We start from the raw sequence: 20,259 nt of genomic DNA, 5'->3' as shown, positions 1-20,259 counted from the left end.
CTCTCTCTCTCTCTTTCTGTATGTATTTTAACTTACTCTTTCCTCATTCCTGATTAATACAGCTCTTCATCAGCTGTGCTATGAAACGGTGACAGGCACTGAAATCGGCTGATGGCAGTTGTGCAGGAAAGCCCTCCAGGGAGTCTTTGGCGAGGATGTTCTCTGAGAAGGCCCTGCACCATCATGGTTCTGCCTCTTGCTCAGTAGTTTTCTCAGCCTTGCTGCCCTTTGAGACTCAGTGCAGAGTCTAACTTTTGCTCCCGTATCTCTGTGGTTAAAAACAGGGGTCCCAATTTTCAGTGGTTACCAGGTATGATTTTTTTGCCAGGATTAGTGGACAAGCACTTATTGAGAACTTCCTGCATTCTCTCCCCTGTATGATTCATTTCTCTATCAAAAAATATTAGCCATAAAAAAGGCACCTGTTGTATACCAGGCACTGTGGTAGGCTCAGAGACTGTAACACTGAGCCAGGCAGATTTGTTCCCAGTCGTACCAGGGTCACTAGCAAAGAATGCATACCTTTAATAAGTTATGCCGAGATAGAAAGGCAAAAGGCTACTGTATTGTTAAGGGAATTTTTGTTTGTTTGCTTTTGGAAGCAATTCTGTATTGTGGGAAGACTTCCCCCATATTCATTGCTGTTCATGAGAAGCTTGCCTGTCACAGTAAAAGCATGTCCATCGAGCTTTCTTCGATTTATTTGCCCTGAGAACTCATCCAGTTACTTACAAGAGGTACCGAGGACACTGGTCTTGAACAAGGATAGATATGACATGGGACCACAGCCTTGCCCTGAGTCAGAAAAGCTTTGGGTTAGTTGTACTGAACCTGATTTGCGACAGCCACAGGAGTGGAGGTGTGGCCATTCTTCTGAGTGCAGAGTGCAAAATTATTCATGGAAAATCAGTTTACTTTTGCCTGACAAACTATTTCCTAAACTCTTTTCCTAAAATCTAGTTCTGATATATCTGGTGTCTGTTTGAGTTCCAAGATCAGAATCTCTTAAACCCTGTGAATGCTGGAATTCCTCACAACTTCCCTCAAAACTTCTCTGCTGGGAGGAGTTTCTGTTTTTCTAATTAAACCTTGAGTGATACATCCAGTATTGTTCTGGGCACTTAGTAGACATTATTTCTTAGTCCTCACAACTCTTCTGCAGTAAATAGTATTGTTCCTAGTTTAAAAAGCAAGAAGTTGAGCTTAAAGGGTTAGATTACTTGCCCAAGGTAGTAATACTAATGATAATCTTATTTCATCAGTGGGGGTAAGATGCTGACCCCATATACCTAGGGTGGCAGGCTTGAACCTAGCCCAGCCAAACTGCAACAAAAAATAGCCGGGCATTATGGCAGGTGCCTGTAGTCCCAGCTACCTGGGAGGCTGAGGCAAGAGAATCGCCTAAGCCCAAGAACTGTAGGTGGCTGTGAGCTGTGTGACACCACGGCACTCTACCACTCTACCGAGGGTGATAAAGTGAGACTCTGCCTCTAAAAAAAAAAAAAAAAACAACAACAAAAAAACTCCTCTGCTGCTTTTCCTGACTGATTTCTTTCTGAACCTCTCCAAGGGAATACAAGGGATGTTTTTCTACCTTTCAGTTAAGGACAGATGTCAGTAGAACAACAAACAAATGGAAGTTTCTTAATCCTCACCAACCAGTGACAGCCCTCATGCAACTGGGAGGGAGCCCGGCGAGTGTGGGAGAGAGATTTTACTAGACAGGGTGAGGGAGATGAGAGAGCAGGTACGCGCGAGCATTAGTGTTGCACACGCTGCAGACCATCTTGGCACCGCCCTGAGAAGCACGCACCTTGATGGGATTCCATCAACACTTTCATCAACCCCTTTCACACCATCAGCTCACATGTTCTCTAACCCACCTCGCTCTTGCTGATACTCAACCATACATACATATGTGTGTGTGGGCCCACTGAGCAGGACACCAGGGTTTTGTGTGTGTGAGTATAGCATAGGTATTTACACAATTTTGTGTATTTTCTAATATTCCTCATAGTGAGTTTTTTGAGTCAAATGGAGGCACATTTGCTTCCCTTGGAGCAGTGGCACTTTGGGGAGGAGATAATCGCAGCTCCCCCCACCATGAGCCGTGCCGGTGACAGAGATGCTTACGGGCTGCCGGCGTGTGAACAGCAGAAACATATGGGGCGGATGGTGAGAAGACAGATTTTTTTTTCCAGAAGGACCCTTTCCACCTCCATCCACAAAACTCTATGCCGCTGAGGGTTTGCAGGCAGCAGCGCCTCCTCAGAGTCCTTCCCTGCGCTCTAAACAAAAGGACTTGTCATCTGGAGAATGCTTGCCATGTGTTGATTGTTGGCAGTTCAGGACAAACAGGTTTCTGCAACACACAAAGGGTTTTTGGCAAACAGAAAACATAAACAGTTTCCTTCTGAGCTGGGTTGACAGAGACCAGCTATCCTGGACCTGGGCTATCCTAAGCTCACATTTGCTCACATGGTTTCTCCACCCACCAAGGTTCACTTGCCCAGGTTTACTGGGTAGACTCAAATCCCATTATTAGCCTTCTCTCCCCTGGCTGCTGCTGGAGCCCTGAGTATAGTTACCTGCTTAGCAAGCTCCGGATAAGGCCTAAGTCCCGGAGTCACATCCCATGAGAAAATCCTCCCTCCCGTTCCCACTTTACAAGTTGCAAGGTGAGGGTTACAGATATGGGCTGGGGTGCTACTCTTTCCTATTACCCGCTTTTAGATGAGATAGGCAAACCTTAAGGACTTAGGAACAGTCGGTTTCAGGGCTCAGTAGAGAACAGAAGCCACCCTACACCCTGTTATCTATAGTCCCTGACCCCAGCAGGGTAAGAACGGGCTATTACAGGATTCAGAATACAGGAATCAGAGCCTTCGGCTCTGCCAGGCGCTCCAGCACTCAGGTAAAGAAAGAGGTGGGAGCATTAGGACTCGTCTCTATAGAGAGCGGCAGCTTATCCACCACCAGCTTCTAGAAAGCAGAGGGAGGGGTGCTTGGTCCCCCCGACAGCTGCTTAATCCATGGCTTCCTGGGAAGGCTGTTGTGGTCGCTCCTTGAACATATAGGGACGGAGGCACACCTGTAACTTCACTAATATTCTTAGTATCTCCGATGGGAGTTCTTATCCTTTCTGCTCCCTGTGTACATTATTTGAGAGGTTACTGTTTTCCAGGCGTTTTATATGTATGTGAGCATATCTGTGTGTGACTGCCTGTGTGTATAATCTCATTCTGGCCTTATGAGAACTATAAATATTAAGTACTCTATTTCTTTGAGAAAACAGATGTCAAGCCACTGAATGCATGTGGCTAGTCGGTGGCAAAAAATGGGCTTGAATCTTATTCTGTGAAGCCCCAATGACCTTGTGCTTTCTGCTGTGCTGTGCTGCCCGCTCCCCGTAAAGGTCCATGGGACCCATGGCAGGAACCATGTCCTTATCAGCTGGAGTTTCAGTGAGCTGTGTTCTAAATGCCTGCGTGCGTTTTTTGGGGCCTTCTCATCAGAGCACCCTATTGATGCCTCTTGTGTTCAAAAATACACCCCCACAAAGAACCCCTTAAGGTTGCTCTCTGTCCCATCAGAGCTTCCCAGCAGTAGCACTTGTGTGGATTTGCTTTACTTCTGCAACTCACTCATTTCCGTGTATTCCACCATCTCCCCACCACCCATCTCCTATCTAGGATCCAGTTCCTCCAATTCTGCTCCCCTCAGCTACTACCTCACCTTCCAGAATTATCCCTCTCTCTCTTCCCCAGCACTCCCAGGGCACTTCCCTCTTCATTATTAGGAAGAAAGCCTTCCGTAAGCTATCTGTATTTAACTTCCATTCCTGAGGTATTTACCTTTTGAACCAAGTAACCCATCAACCCCAAAGGATGAATCTCTAATCAGAGAAGTCCCTTTTTTTTGCACCTGGGTGCCCAAACTTCCTGATAAGAATGATAAAGGATGTTATTAAAGGAGAAAAAAAGGCACCCGTTTTTCCCTATACTGCTGAAAATATATCCAGTTTTCCTTTTCTATTTTCTTTTCTTTTTTTTTTTGTGGTTTTTGGCCGGGGCTGAGTTTGAACCCGCCACCTCCAGGATATAGGGCCAGCACCCTACTCCATTGAGCCACAGGTGCTGCCCTCCTTTTTTATTTTTTATCATATACTGTCAATCCTTGAACAACACAGGTTTGAACTGCTCAGATCCATTTTTGCACAGATTTTTTTTCAGCCAAATGCAGGTGAAAATACAGTATTGGCAGGATGCCAAAGCCTCGTGTACAGAAGGCTGACTTTCCCATATGGAGGTTCTGCAGGGCCGACTGTGGGATTTGAGTATGTGCAGGCTTCAGAGGACTTGGGGAGGTCCTGGAACCAATCCCCTCAAATACTAAGGACGACTCTTCCTATATGACATGTATGTTTTTGCGATTATAATACACATTCAATATTGTATTCTTTATTCCTGCGTAATTTCCCCATGTCAGACATTACTTGTTTGAAAAGCTACTGAGAATGCAGCCACAAACTTACTGTCCCATCATGCCTTCCTTCCCATCACTTCTCCCAGGATTTTGAAGATGTCCCTTCACTAACTTCAACATAAAGGGAAGGGTGATGCCTGTGGCTCAAAGGAGTAGGGCACCGACCCCACATGCCGGAGGTAGCGGGTTCAAACCCAGCCCTGGCCAAAAACTGCAAAAAAAATAAGTAAATAAAGGGAGAAAATCCTTCTCTTCGATACCCTCTTTTATGGTGCCTTTGTGGTTTTTGTCTAATCCTTACACAAAACATGGATACCAAATTTGAAATTTTGTGATTATGATCTTCTGTTATATTCGAATAATTTGGGGGCTTTTCAAAAAAGATCAGGAAGGGGCATTTATGTAACACCATGCACTTGCATCCTGGTGGGCATTTTACAGTGATGTGTCTTAAATCGACCAACAACCTGTGTGGAAGGGACTGTTACCGTCACTTACAGATGAGGAAACCAGGGCTCAGAAGAACGAAGCTCTCTGTTGAGCTAGTAAGTGACAGGACAAGATCAAAGATGTATTTGACTCCAAAGCTCTTTCCAATTTGTCCGCTCATGTTCTTCCTTTAGAAAAATCTTCACTTGGGGCAGCACCTGTGGCTCAAAGGGGTAGGGCGCCAGCCCCATATGCCGGAGGTGGCAAGTTCAAACCCAGCCCTGGCAAAAAACTGCAAGAAAAAGAAAAATCTTCACTAAAAAAGGGTTACATTTTCCAAGGCACACCAGAGAAAATGTTAAAAGAAAAGGAAATAAGAAAAAAAAAAAGAAAAGAAAAGGAAATAGGGAAGGTTTTATGGTCAGCGACATCCCCTATATTACAGGCTGACAAAGATATGAAACAAATGTAAATTTATTCAAATATTATAAGAGAGGCAATTGTGATACATGTTAACAGGAGACCTATTACTCATAATTGATTTTACTAATATTTTAGCATCTGACCTGTTTCTCTTAATTGAATTGAAATGACTTATGCAACACATTTGTTTTACTGACTTTGGAAGATATAGTCACCTTCACCTACACTTGTATTTTTAAAATAGAATTTTTCAAAAAATCATTTCTTAAACAGGGGCCTTAAGGATAAGTAAAATACAGTTAGAGTTTTCTTCCCCAGGAAGTGCCTAGAAAATTGCTATTATTTTATTCTAAGGAAAAAGAATTTTCAAAGGGCATTTTGTACAATGATCAGTGAGGTCACCCTGAACAAAAATAAAATATGTCCATTAAAGCCTTCTGAAGAATCACAGATTAAGTCACTCAGGAGAGTACGAGAGGACTGCTCTGCCCTTTTTAACTTAGTCGAAATTAGTAATGCCAAAACCCTTAAAATATAAACTAATTTCATGTTTGCAGAAAATACTTTACCGCTGGGGACAGGGTAAAACAGAGAGAGAAAGAGTCTTTAAAGATAAAGAGATGTCTTAGATCTCAGCTTCCTCAAGACACCTGACTTGTTCTACCAAGCAGCCGAGAATACCAGTTTGTGGGGTTGGTTAATGCCTGGCCCAGCAATCAATTCAGCAAGAATGACAATTCCAGGAACATACCAGGGGATTGTTCACCAAAGGAGGTAAAAATTATGACTCTAACCTCGGGCTTCAACTGGGCATACATCCACCAGTTTCTGCCTGGGGTTAGTTGAGGCTCGGAGGAACGTGCCAACATTTTTGTTTTTCAAGTTGGCAGGTCTTGTCTTGGAAAAAAAACAGAATGGGTATACCAGTTTTAATGGATTATAAGATGACTGGGGATTGAGGGAGAGCGGGGGAGGGGGAGTTGGGGGTGGGGGGCAAGCAAAATGAAAAAATTATTTTTGAGAATTTGTGAGAAATTGGGTCTCGCTGGCCAGTCGTGGCCCTAGGTTGACATCTGTTGTATGTTAGTTTTGAATGTGTCTGTTTCTTAATAAATGATCTCAGAACTTCAGTGATAGCATCCAAGGGAAAATTAGAAAATGAGCTTGAGGAAACATTTTCTCTGGGTTCCTTCTCCCTGTGCCCAACAGGAAAGAGCCGATAGAAGCCCTGCCTAGTCTAACTTGAGGCCACCCATTGGCTGGTAGGACTAGGATGAAACATCAGCACCTTTAATGTGGGGTTGAAAAACGGAATGCCAGGAAGTTAAAAGGACTTAGGGGAAAATGTCCTTTGGCCTTCCGCTGCGTGACAGGATTCTGAAGTGGCAGCTAGTGAGCAGAGTAGACTCAGTTAGTCCAGTCAGAGGAAAAAAGCAGCAAAACCAGAGGACCAACATCAGTAATATCTTTGAGTACAGTGATGAAAGAGTGAGGATGGCTCTGCCAGAAAGGCGGGTCTCTTCATCAGGTTTCCCATAGCAGTGTGTGTCTCTGGCCAGCTGTCAGAGGAAACCAGCCCTGCCTAGTGCCTGATATTTATTGAGCACCTACTAGGTGCTATGAGTTCTTTTCTCTAGAGTCTTCATGCAAAGAAGGCGCCATCCTTTTTTCTCCTTCTTTTTCTCTCTCTCTCTCTCTCTTTTTTTTTCAAAAATAAGGTTGTTTCAGATAGAGACAGATGGTGATTGTGTTTTCTACCAGCAGAATTATGGTTCTTTTCTAATTATGAAAAAAATGCATTTTCATAGTGATAGGAATCCAGTAGTATACTAATCCAGAAGACTTTGGGGAGGGCTAAAGCTATGGTGAACTGAATCGCTTTTTCTTCCCACTCATGCACTGATTCAGGAGATGTGGTAAAATAGGGAATGAAAAACCAGAAGTCAAAGACAGAAGAAATCCAAACAAGGCTGTAGTCACTCCTGCTATAGCAATCCCTTTGGAGATCTTTGAAGGTCTGAGAAATTGAACCCATTCAAGAATAAAGAATTTTCTATTCCACACTGTGTAATAATCAGTGTTTATTAATTATTAATAATCAATTAATAATAATTGCAGAGTGAAGGCAATCCAGTGGGAAGAGAAATTTTAATTTACCTCCAAATGTAAATTCTCTTTGACTTTTACCTACCTAGGAATTCCTCCTTCCTCCCTTTTGTCTGAAATTAGGTTAAAAGCTACCCCAGGAAATGCCCATGATTGTTAGGTGACCTGACTTTAATCAGCTTTACTACAAACTTTTGATTATCTTCTAATTTTTTTTTTTATCTTACATGAACCAAAGCACTCTCAATGCCAAAGAGTGATGGACATTTATCTGCATGAAAACCGAACAGTTTTTGTAAAGTCTCCATATTTTAACTCCACAATGCAATTTATCCACATGAATACTTGAATGAAATTCAAAGTTTTTATCCGATGGTTGCCCTGGATTGGATACAGTCCTGAAGAGAGCCCCTCTGATCCTTTAGTTTAGTTTTTTCCCCCCTCTCTCTCCTCTCTCTCTCTGATCTGGGTGCTATTGCTCAATTGTGCTGTTTCCATCATTGCCTACTTAGTAACAGCCGTGGGCAATGAGCCTTAAAAGTGATAACCCATCATATATATATTTTTTTATTCTGCCAGTCTCATAAAAAGACTACCAGTCATCTATTTCATCTCACTTATTGTCGATCAGTCCCTCATTTTTTACCTCCTTACCGTGATTTTCTTTGTGCTGTGGTTCCCAGCCATGGCCCGCTTCCTGCTGAATTAAACTGCAACCCAGACAAAAACCAAAGAGCACGTCTCTCCCAAAGTTCACTTAGAAGGTCACCCCTGGTGAGATGGACATTGCAGATGTGCTAGAAAGATTAGAGGCTGCTTTGATGAAAGCTGCATCTGTTCTTTGCTCTTGGTCCTCAGAGTGGAAGACAAGATGGAATGCCATTGCCTTGCATCATTTAAGATTTTCGACGAGCACCTCCCATCAAAATTCCCCCCAGACCCTGGGTCGTGTGTGCATGCGCACACATGAATGTGTGTGTGTGTGTTTTACACGACACTTTAAAATGATTGAGATGTTCAAAAGGACATTGCCAAGTGAGCTCTTTGCAGGGCTCACATTCCATTAGGTTGCCCTTCTTAAGGTCTCTTGGTGGGCCCTCTGTTCTATTTGATGGCAATTTCTGTTCATTCCAGATTGTATTAAATCTCTTTAGCAGCTTCAAACAGCTCTCAAGAGCTGCAATTTTAGCATTTGGGTGCTGATCACATCAGTCCCTGGACTTTTGTTATTTTTCACCCCTTTGATGGTTTTCCTCCCTGCTTCTGTTGTCATTGGCTCCCACTTTCATCTCCACCGTCTGTTCTGTAATGGTGTTATCTATTCATTCGAGAGAGTCCGGCCATTCAGCCCTCTGAAGAAGAGGCCATTCCCTCACTTCTCTGTCCTGGCTGTCCCAGTGGGTAGTCCATGATTTGTGCCTTTCATCAGGCAACTGTGGAGACCCCTCTTTGGGCAACCACTTTGGTGATGGGATAAGGATTCAGGTATCATGATTTCATTTTTATCAACCTCTTCTGTGTCTTCTCGTTTGGGGATGAGATGCGGCGGTCTTCGTTACGGCAGGTATTTTTATAAATGGCTTCGTCTCTGATCATTGCAAATGATGAAAGGTAGGCCACCTCATTTCCATCTTATGGACTTTCCACAGATAGATATTTATTGTCTCTTCCTAGAGTGTGACCAAATGACCGGAACACAGAGCATGCCTTGAGGATTGCACTCCTGGATCCTTAGACTTTTTCCAAGTCCTTTAACCCTGTGACTGCCACGTTTCTATTCTCTCTGAAATCCCTATCACAAATGTTGCATCCTATTTTGCCTAATTTCACATTCTATTTCAAATGCTCTAGTGCCAAGTAATATGATTTTTAAATAATAATAAAACCCGTATGGTTTTTTCCTAAGCTAATTTTGCATTTCCATCAAGCAAAAGATTTTAAAAGCAAAGGTCTGCGGAGTAGTTTCCAAATGAACATCCATGACGTTAGAAGTAGGTTGGTTTTAACTTAATCATAGGAACAGCTCTTTCTCCTATTGGTAAACACGTGTGACACCGCCTGCCTGGACCTCCCCCCATCTGAATGGGTAAAACATTAAAAGGTCCAGGAAAAGTTTAAATAAACTAATCAGAAACAGAGCCACAAAAGAGAAGAGCTACAGCTTCAAAATAAATTCTCAACTTCTGAAACCAATGTCATGATGAACCTAGGGGGCCCCTCACAAATACCCTGTGTCTCTATGTCACACAGAAAGGACTAGAGACTGTACCTCAGCCACACTATGGCCAGCCTTGTTGCATGCTGTGCACCCTTTGAGCTGGATTTCTGTAGATTATTATGAGGCCCAATCAAATGAAACTTATTTAGTAATTTACTGGTGGCATGTTATTAAAAAACCATGTAAATGATCTCTTGTGGCAGGAATGAATAGATAATATAAAAATGTATGAATAGAAAAGAACATACAATTAGTGACGAAAAAATCATCTGAAGAAATAATAAGACAGCCTCCTATGGCAAACTTCCCTGATGCTTGCCAACCTGAACTCCTTGGAATATAAATTCTTTAAGAACAGAAAATCAGTTTTCAATATGTAGCATGGAGCATCCTGTAGGGAGCACCGGAATGGGAGTCAGAAATGCAGGTCCCTGGGCTACCGTCAGCGGTGTGACCCGCCATGCCAGAAGTCTGTCTGAGCTTCATTTACCCGGCTAGCAGTGGGGATCATAATCCCTGCCTGCTGCCTTCCTGGGCATTTGTAAGTGTAAAATCGTGGCCCTTAACTTGCATGCTCATTAATATTATCAACATAATGGTATTAATAATAATAAAATTTAATAGCAATTTAGAGGTGGCCATGGTGCTTGTAATACAAAACAGAATTATTCTGGAACCTGGACAATATGTAAAGTAAAAGAGACAGAAATCTAAAAGCATCTGAGCTCTTCATCCAGAATATTCTCAGTAGTGACCTCCTGTTCTTCTGTCTAGGTAGGAGCCAAGAAAATTTATCTCAGAACCTTCGGCTCCTGCCCTTGTAAAGTCTGTCCAATGTGGATCTAGCCTGGCAGGTGGAGAGGCAGCAGTTTCCACGCGTCTGACAAATTAACTAGTTTTCACGGATGTTTTGCAGCTGCCCTGGAAACAGGCTAGCATTCTTTCGAAAAAGAATTATTGCAGCCATGAAGAAGGTATTGGTAGCGTGCGTGTGCATGGATAAAGCATTCTTTTAAAAACCCGTCATTTCACCCCCACTCAATGGCAACAGTGCCAAGTTGTGCCTTTGGTTTTCAAACCAAACTTCCTTTAACTGCTCACCTTCCCTTCTGCAGAATCCACCAGCAGGTTAAACATGATTATATAACTAGCAATTGCAATAAATACCTTTATACAGTGATATATATTTAAACCTTACACTGAACACTCATAATTCAAGAAAAACACATACAAAACCCTTCTAGCTTTCAGTAGGGAGGGAGAAGCTGTGTTTGAACAGTTTTTAGTTTATTGATACTATGTTTGGCTAATATTAGAATTGAATGAAATAGATGTCCTACCATGGAAAGTTCTTCATTTTTCCAACAGGCTTCAAAACATAGCTCAATGAAAGGGGAAGACCCAAGTCTCTGATTGTAAGGTCTTAGGTAATTAGGGTTGTTATTTTAGATATGTATACTAATGCCATAGTCACAGGCATTATCAGAAAATGAGATATCCCATATAAATTAGTTTTCTGGAGCATACATGGTCTCTCTGTAAGTGCCTAAACTACTTCACTTATTTGGGAAGAGGGGGCTTTCAAAATGTATTATGTTAAGTGCCTGTCTTCTTAGAGTTCATGGGCTAATCCATTCTTAATGATTCAAAGTCATTATAAACATTAATTAGTATGGCGTGTACAGTATGCTGTAATACAGGTGTGGCAGCCTGTTTGCTTCTATGCTAAATGGCCCCAAGCTGCCATAATTTCTGAGTTCTTATGTCTAACTTTGCATCTTTTTTTTTTTTTTTTTTTTGTAGAGACAGAGTCTGACCTTATCGCCCTCGGTAGAGTGCCGTGGCGTCACACAGCTCACAGCAACCTCCAAATCCTTGGGCTTAGGCGATTCTCTTGCCTCAGCCTCCGGAGTAGTTGGGACTACAGGTGCCTGCCATAACGCCCGGCTATTTTTTTTGTTGCAGTTTGGCCGGGGCTGGGCCTGAACCCGCCACCCTCGGCATATGGGGCTGGCGCCCTACCCGCTGAGCCACAGGCGCCGCCCCTAACTTTGCATCTTAAAAAAAAAAAAAAAATCTCTTCCTTCAGTATTTATTGTTTCTTTTTGCTCTTATAGCAGAACTCAATTCCTTTCTGCTGTGCTTTTCCAAATATCTTTAATATCTTTTGTATATCTGTTCCTTCAGTATTTATTGTTTCTTTTTGCTCTTATAGCAGAACTCAATTCCTTTCTGCTGTGCTTTTCCAAATATCTTTAATATCTTTTGTATATCTGTGATCCAGATATATGTCAGAATTATGTCTTACATAAGAGAAAATAGACTCTGAGTGAATACGAGAGGAATGCTTTTTTTAGTGCCTATAGAAACTTCGGTTCCTGCAATTGTAGTGGTATCTTTGTCAACCTTTATTTCTTTTCTTTTTTTTTCTTTTGTTTATTTTTTTGTTTTCTTCCATGTTCTATTTCATAAGGCTTTCTAGTGAGAGTTCTCTAATTATGAAAAATGTGGTGACAATTATTTATATTTCGCTGATAGCAGTTTTAATTTAGTGCTACTTTAGATAACCACTTGCCTTACTGGAAACGGCACACCTTCTGCCAGTCTTAATGCCAATTTTTTTTGCACAGATTCAAGAATGGGACTTTTAAAATGTTAACTTCCTTTTTCAAATATCTTTCACTGTGCCTCACCCAAAGTCCACTCCCAGAAAATATCTGATGATTAACTGAGATTTAAAAATAATTGTCACACACAAGCGACATACAAATGAAACTTTCCAGGAACTATATTTGTCTTTCATGTTCTGTAGAATGCTCTGGGCTTTTCACACCTTGGTTTAAAAAAAAAAAAAAATCAGGAAAGATCAAGTTGAGCATACGTGATAAAGTTAATTTGGAAAAGGAGCTGAAAAGAGAACTCTTTGTATGAATTCCAAATACATTGCAGCTTTCCTACAGGATTATTTTGTTGATGGAAGAATCTGTAGTTCATAATTAGGAACCCTTTAATTCATTCATTCGTTCCAACAATAGCATTTATTGAATGCTTGTTGGGCCCCACCAGGGATGCACAGGGCTATCAGCCACAATCTCAGGAAACAGACATTTTGGCCAGAATTCGAAGGTTGCTGTGAGTCAGAACCCAGCTGCCATATGTTAGAAGCATTCCCCCAATTAAAACCAAAAGCTTTAAAGCAAAGATTTAGCTTTTTTTTTTTTTTTTCCAAACTAGCCTTGATTCAATTAGAACAATCCCAAATAGTTCACGTTCTGGGAAGGAATCTGCAGAAGTGGTGTCATAATGTTTTCCTGTTTGCTGACATGTCATTCAGAAGCCCTGTCCAAGATCATTTAAAATAGCTTGGAAATAATCGGAAGTGATGTGCCTCTGCAGAAAATACTTGCAGGATGCCTGTCAGCAAATGATGTTTTAAGCCTGAGGTTTGATTTAGACCTGTTGTTAGGTTCCTTATGACAATTTATATGTCTAAAAAGTGTCGTCGCCAGAAAATTTCATATAACTGTAAGTGAGGAGACAATGAAAATGTCACATAAAATAATCATTATTGATACTGTGGTTTTATGTCTCTCTTCTGCTTTGTAATCAAATACACAGATTCAACCTCTCTCCCTGCCTATCATTAGTTCTCTTTGCCCGTGATCCATCATGTTTTGCATCTACTAAAGACCAATAATCTTAAATAGTGTCCCTTAATTATATTTGATCATCATAATCTTGTAAAAAAATCATTTGTCTACATTTCGAGTGAAAGAACCCTTGTTCACCCAGCTTGTTTCCCACTGTATTTTAGCATTTAGATTATGTCATTAGCCTTAGTTACACATAGAAAGATGGAGATAATTTTATAGAAATCATTGGTTTTTATTGCCTTGAAGTCTTGAGGGACATAACAGATTTTCATAAGAAAAATATTTCAGACAGAATCATAACATGCTTCTTAATTAAATTTTGTTTTTTTAGGAATGCTTAAAAGATTAAAAAAAATCTCATTTCCAGAGAGTACATACTCTAAGTATATTATTGAACAATCACTTTTAAACATTCAAAAATATTTTTGAAATGGAGTAGATAAATGATCAGTTCTTATGATGACATATGGATAGTATAGTGTATGTAACCTTGAACCTGAAGACTAAGGCTAGGTTGATGGAATAGCAAAACATCTATTTCTAAAGTGAAAAATTATCTTAGTTATTGAGAGGTGCTACTGTCTGGATAGCTAAATAAATATACTGTTCACTGTTCATCAGTATATTTTGTATTATTCATATAGTTATAGATGTCTGGTTGGGCATCATAAACCATTCCAATCCAAGGATTATTAGGTATCAACAATGTGCCGGCTACTAGTGGTTTTCATGTTGGCTGTCTGACTTTTAAGGTCTTAGAAACATCTTTAAAGATAGGTATTATTTTTCTAGTTGTACAGGTGGGAAAACTAAAGCTCAAAGGATATAAATAACTTGTCACCAATCACACAGCCCCTGTTAGAACTAGAATCGGAAGCCAGATTTCCCAACTCCAATTCTAGTCAATACTCTTTCCTCCATATATGCTGCTTGCAAATTAGTGTTTATTTATCCAACAAGTATTTACACAATGCCTATATGCCAAGCACTCGGGTAGGCCTTAGAGGCATAAGAGATACAAAGGCGAATAGGACAGATGTTTCCTGACTGTAAACTTTTAGTTCAGTGAAGAAGACAGAAAAGATAGCAAATGTTTACAAAAGACAGGGTGAAGAATCAGGTTTGCAGAAAGGGAGGAACAGGATGCCAATTGGAGCCCAAAGCTTGTCTGACTGTGGCTAGAGGCTTGGCTAAGACCTCCTGAAGGCAGTGACATTGAAACTGAGACCATGGTATTGCAAAAATAGGTAGGCAAGGATAGTCTGTTCTCATTAGTAGAGGATTTTGTATGTGTGAATTTTCACACTCACTAAAATTTATCTGTAACCCTAAAATCCACACTAGCTGTGGGTCATATGCAGACAAACACCTGCATGGTGTCCCCGGACATGCTGCCAGTTGAGGACCATCAAGGTTGACTTCTGCCTTCCTGTTTTTGCTATCATATTATAAACATGTATCCTTTTTGAGATCTATTTATTTAATGCCACATTTTTCTGCTTTTTGTGCCTTTTGTTGATGATCTCACAATTTTTTTTTTTTTTTTGCAGTTTTTGGTTGGGGCTGGGTTTGAACCCACCACCTCCAGCATATGGGGCCAGTGCCCTACTCCTTTGAGCCACAGGCGCCACCCACGATGATCTCACAATTTTAAGTGGCCCTGCGGCCGGGAGCAGTGGCTCATGCCTGTAATCCTAGCACTCTGGGGGACTGAGAAGGATGGATTGCTTGAGGTCAGGAGTTCGAGACCAGCCTGAGGAAGGACAAGACCCATCTCTTAAAAAAAAAAAAAAAACACAAAACTAGCCGGCCCTTGTGGCAGGTGCTTGTAGTCCCAGCTACTAGGGAGGCTGAGACAAGAGGAACATTTGTGCCCAGGAGTTTAAAATTGCTGTGAGCTATGACACCACGGTACTCTTCAACTCAGGGCAACATAGTGAGACTCTGTCTCAAAAATAAATAAATAAATAAAGTGGCCCCACAAGCATAGTGCTTGCTAAAATGCTGTCTAGCGCTCCTCAGCATGAGAAGGATGTGATGGTGCCTTATGGAGAAAATTTAGTGTGTTAGAGAAGCCTCCTTTAGCCATGAGTCATATTGCTATAGGCTACCAGTTCAGTGTTAATGAATCAACAATATATATTAAATAAGATGTCTTTAAACAGAAACCCACATAAAACAAGGTTGTGTGTTGATTAATTGACAAAAATATTATAAGCACAGACTCACAGATACCTGTTTCCTCCAGGAGCAATGATTTCATATTCTAAAATTCAATGTTACTGGTGACTTTATAGAACTTACCTATGGCAAATAACCAGAATTGACAATAGGTGGTAAATATCTGACCACACCCAGTGCTGGTTGAGGATATGGAGCAACTGGAACTCTCATACATTGCTGATAGGAATGCAGAATGGCACAGCTACTCTTAAAACCCTTTGGCATTCTTATAATTAAATGTATACATTCATCCCATGTGATCTAACGATCACATTCCTGGTTATTTATCTAGGTAAAATAAAAACTTACGTTCACACAATAGCCTGTAGTCTGAATGTTTATAGCAGCCTTGTTTTTGATTGTCCCCTAAATGGAAACAACCCAGCTGACTTTCAGTTGGGGAATAAACAAACTATGGAATGGAATATTATTCAACAATCAGAGGAAAAAAATGATGGATATGCTCACTGACATGGGAGGAATCTCAAATGCTTTATACTCAATAGAAGAAATCAGTCAAAAGGTCCCATAATATACTACTGTATTGAAATAATATGTTATATATGTATATAACATCTTATTTTATATATATATATTTTGAAATATATATATATTTCAATTCAGTACATCTTATTATATATATATATATATAGAGAGAGAGAGAGAGAGAGACAGGGATCTCATCCTCAGTAGAGTGCTGTGGCATCACAGCTCACAGCAACCTCAAACTCTTGGGCTCAAGTGATCCTCTTGCCTCAGCTCCCAAGTAGCTGGGACTACAGGTGCCCGGCACAACATCTGGCTATTTTGTTGTTGTTTAGCTGGCCCAGGCCAGGCTCAAACCCGCCAACCTTGTTGCATGTGGCTGGCGCCATAACCACTGTGGAATGGGCCCAGAGCCTGAAATAATTTTTTTAAAAGGTAAAACTATAGTGATAAAAAATAGATCTGTGGTTGAAGAATAAGCTAACTACAAAGAGGCACAGAGGAATATTGAGGAAGAGGAGACAGATTGTTGGTAGTTGTAATAGTAAATGCCTTAGTCTATATACTAAAAAGGGTGAGTGTTACTATCTGTCAATTATATTTTAATGAAAAGATGGAAAAAACCCTGAGATTTGAAGGACAAATCAACGTACAGTACTGATGTACCACAGTAACGTCAGAATATACCATAAAAACAGCATCCTGTATGTTTAACTATAGTTCTAGTTGAAAAGATGCTATTAGTGGAAAATAAACACTATATAGTAATTTACGTTGCACTACAAATTGAACAGTGATCGTTCTAAACATATAAAACATGTTTTCTTTTCTCTCGTTTTGTTATGCCTAAATCTACCATAGTGACAGGAAATAGTTTCTTACTGTTTTGTTTTGTTTTGTTTTTTGACAAGTACTGATGTCTGTGAACCAAACTGTGGTGCTCATGTGTGCATTATTCATAAGGGGACAAAACCTTTTGTTTTCAAATTACCCAGTTAAATAGCAGTTGACCTAGAGGTAGTATAGAAAACAAGACCAAATATGATAATATCTCTTACCTTGCTCATATACAGGGTGTCCATAAAGTTCATGTGCAATTTAAAATAGCACATGAACTTTATGGACACCCTGCATTATATAATTATTTAATGGCAGGCGCCTATCAGACAGGGACAGTTGAGTTGCTCGTTTCCTTGGAAGAGGGAGGCCACTTTGAGTGTCTTCCAACTCTGATATTTCCCTTTTTTGTTTATGAGAGCTATACCACATTACCTTTGTTATATTTCAAGGCACAAAGATGTTATAATTCAAATCACTATTACGTTGTGATTTATGAAAGTCAGTTTCATCATGTCACATGTTCCTAACCTTTGGAAGAATGGGCACAGTGAGCTTTCTGAGACTATGACTGTACTTAAGCCTTTACAGCTAATTTGATAAGGCATATCAGTAGTTTCTCAATAAAGTATACCAGAGCTTACACAAACAAGGCCCTCTTTCTCACTTGTGTTATGACATTGTAGAAATTACTTTATCTATATTTTACTTAAGATGTGCTTTCAAAATATCTCAAGGCTATGTGTGTTTCATGTTTTTGCATAAATAATAAGACCATGCTTCACCATAGTTACTTAACAACATAGACAACAATTTATTCAAAGTGCATTGAAAATTAAATGGCTATGCTTAAGATTATTATGCTATCAAAGCCATTTGTTGGGTGATTGAAGTAGGTGAACAAAATTGCTATATTATATTGATAGTTTTGTTACAAAAACTATCGTGGAAAAGAGCAGCATCACAGTTTGTACAGTGGTGAGCATAAAAAAAAAAAGAAAAAGGCAGCGGTGATACAACTTGAAAAAGTAAAAACAGTAACTATCTTTATCTTGTGCTTTCTGTACAAGAAGAGTAGCATGAACTAGGAATTTGTTACTTTTCCCCATATTTAGCAGATTTTTTTCTTTTGTTTGGTATCTTTCAGGAATGCCAGCCCCGGCTTTTGTATTTTTAGTTTCTTTGTAATCCTATCTAACATTCCATTAACAATATTTGGCCTTGTTTGATTATTCCAAAACACACCAAAAAAACTCCCCTCAAGAGTCTTTAATGTGTAACAAGTGTTTCTTAAATGTACAAATGGCAACATTGTTTTCCAACAGGATAATTACCACCATGTACAGTATGTTTCTTCAGTAGTAGTAATTAAATAATTTACTAAATTGTGCAATAATTCCTAATGACACATGCTAACCCTGCTCAATTACAAGAGCTAGTGATAAAAGAATTTCTCGCACACATGCCTACATGTTATTTCAGTAGTCATTTTTTTTTTTTTTTTTTTGTAGAGACAGAGTCTCACTTTATAGCCCTCAGTAGAGTGCCGTGGCCTCACACAGCTCACAGCAACCTCCAACTCCTGGGCTTAAGCGATTCTCCTGCCTCAGCCTCCTGAGTAGCTGGGACTACAGGTGCCCGCCACAACGCCCGGCTATTTTTTGGTTGCAGTTTGGCCGGGGCTGGGTTTGAACCCACCACCCTCGGTATATTGGGCCGGCGCCTTACCGACTGAGCCACAGGCGCCGCCCTCAGTAGTCATTTTTGATTTCTGGAGAAGTCAGCTTGCCATTTTCAAAATACTAAGCAGTGCTGAACTCAAGTAAAAAGTAGTTAATTTTAGAGAGTCCTAACCTAATGTTAGGTGTGCACTCCCTAGAATCAGTTTGCTTAGATTTATCTTGCGGTTCCACCGGTTATTACCCAGGTGTTCTTGGACAAGTCACTTAATTTCTCTGGGCCTCTGTTTTCTTATCTGTAAAATGAAAATAATAAAAGTGCAAAATATGTAGAGGTTAATAAAATGATAAAAAGAGCATAAAATCAATGCCTTCCATGGGAGAGTTCCCAAGGAATAATTCACCTGTAGGGGACATAGTAGCAGCAAGAATGACAATATTATATAAATATTGGAAAGCCATTTTGAATTCAAGAACATTATCTTGGGGGACATAAGGTTTAACTGGATACTAAAAATCTCATGTTCATTTTGGAGCTTCTGAATGGAATGCCTCATTTTACAAAATGTAGGAATAGTTTTTAATGACAGAGCAGCGCAATTATTTTTGAAATGTGAATCTTGTATTTTTAGAAGGATTTAACATTTTTATTAAAACAAACAAAAAATGCCCATAGCTGTTCTTGTTTGAGTGCTCACAGCACACTTCCCCAGTGCAAGGCCAGACATACATAATAGATGTACTTCTGAGAGCAGAGAATAGACTTCTGATCAGACACTGTCACCCCAGATGAATCTCGTCCTGTAAGCTGGAGCTTAAATGTGAGCATCAAAACTGCTATTGACAGGTGGCACCACTGTCTGAAACGTCAATAGTTATCAAAGGAGTATTTCATAATGCAGAATAATTGATTACTTTGCTTGACTGCACAGGAACATATTTTCTCTGCGAAAGCAAAATAACGCCAGCATTTGCTCCTGGAACGTTCTTCGCTGCGAGATTTGGATTTCCCAAAGAAGCCCACGTTACTTGGTCCTTGATCACGCATGACAAAAATAGGGAAAACCATCTGTAACTGCTTATCTTTTCTCCATTATTTGAAAATATATTTTTAAGATAGTTCTTTAAAGGAAATAAAATATGGCCTATATAAGAAGCATCTGTCTTAATAGAACTGTCTCGGATGATTTTCAAAACTGAAATGGAGGAGGTACAAAATCAAATAACATTCCATTTATCTTGTTCATCCTAAAACGCTCTGCTTAGCGTTTCACTCTGATGAAATAACATCTATTTCCAGTTTTATTCTTCCTCGGTGTGCTGTGATGTGGAACTCTTTCGCTCTATGTGTTTTATTAAGTGTAATTTAACTTTATGACTATCAAACCAACTATTAATCCTTACAATCGGACTAGGAAATAGGGGAGCTGCAAAGAGATTTATTTTCTAAAGCACAATTCCCTTCTTCTGCCCTCAATTATTTTTTAAAAATTATTGTCTAAACACGTGTAGTTTGCAGAGCTCTGTTCTAGGTACCTTGAGGGAAGGCAGAAGAGGTATTAATAGCCACCACCTACACGTGGGGCTTTCCCCCCATCTTGCCTATATGTATTTTATGCTACTATCAGCCCTTACTACTGGCTGTTTCTTTTTTTTTTTTAAGAATTTATTTATTTATTCCTTTTATTTATTTATTTTTTTTTTGTAGAGACAGAGTTTC

General features: G+C 40.1%; 1 protein-coding gene across 1 annotated transcript in view; it reads left to right on the top strand.

Moving 5' to 3' along the window:
* RORA (RAR related orphan receptor A) overlaps nucleotides 1–20,259 on the top strand; it is a 188,385-nt gene that overhangs the window by 58,838 nt on the left and 109,288 nt on the right. The gene's annotated exons all lie outside the window — the stretch shown is intronic.

The sequence above is a fragment of the Nycticebus coucang genome, chromosome 6 (assembly GCF_027406575.1).
Source record: "Nycticebus coucang isolate mNycCou1 chromosome 6, mNycCou1.pri, whole genome shotgun sequence".
Taxonomy (NCBI): Eukaryota; Metazoa; Chordata; class Mammalia; order Primates; family Lorisidae; genus Nycticebus; species Nycticebus coucang.
The sequence above is the reverse complement of the archived record's forward strand: the minus strand, read 5'-3'. Positions and strand labels throughout refer to the sequence as shown.